A 733-nucleotide genomic window follows, 5' to 3' on the forward strand; every position below is an offset into this window, starting at 1 on the left:
CGGTTGCTTGGGAATGTTTTTTCTAGCAAACTACATACAAGGAGTCCGCTTGGTAAATAAAACTGATTTGGCAAGAACATAGCTGAGTAATTGAATTAAAACGACATAAATGTGGATTAAACTTTCTGTCAATTTCAGGAAGTGAGAAACAGGGAAGCTGTGGATAATGAGTACTCTAATTGCCAACCAATTAGCACTCTTTATAAATCGGAGGAGCTGTCCTGCATTTCTGAACTAATAAAATCACTTTTTTTTTGTCTGAAATGGGGGGAAAATTCCACAATGTTTTTATGCAACCTGGCCATATTTAAACGTTGTAAAATAAATGGTATGTGCTACCTGGGTGTATTTCTCAATCGACCACCTGCGCACTCAGATTCAGGTCAGTATGAAACGCACATCTAAAAATATATTCCCTTCTCTTCCGTCCTCTTCCACGTACTAAAAGGTGCATTTATTGTTTGACAACAGCAATCTGTTTTTAAAACAATACGACCAGGCGGAAGAAATACAAGCAAAATACAGATGCGAACTTTTCTGGGGAAACCGAGCAATAAAAATACTTCACAGGTGCTTATATGCTGTTAAGACTTTTATTAAAGAGAGTCCTAAAGGAATTAAAATATACACACTGTAAGTTAATAAATATATACACCCTCTGTGTAAAAGATAATTACAAGTGAAATAAATCTCCATACATAGTATGCAAGTCATTTTTTTCATATCCTCTGTG

The 733-nt window shown here is 35.5% G+C and overlaps 1 protein-coding gene across 1 annotated transcript in view; it reads right to left on the minus strand.

The window, feature by feature from the left end:
* Positions 1-574: 574 nt before the first annotated feature.
* kl (klotho) overlaps positions 575-733 on the minus strand; it is an 11,386-nt gene continuing 11,227 nt past the window's right edge. The window contains exon 5 of the mRNA XM_035431619.1: positions 575-733. This exon is cut by the window's right edge and continues 1,577 nt beyond it. The gene's annotated coding sequence lies outside the window, so the exon portion shown is untranslated.

Source organism: Anguilla anguilla, chromosome 9 (assembly GCF_013347855.1).
Source record: "Anguilla anguilla isolate fAngAng1 chromosome 9, fAngAng1.pri, whole genome shotgun sequence".
NCBI classification, from domain to species: Eukaryota; Metazoa; Chordata; class Actinopteri; order Anguilliformes; family Anguillidae; genus Anguilla; species Anguilla anguilla.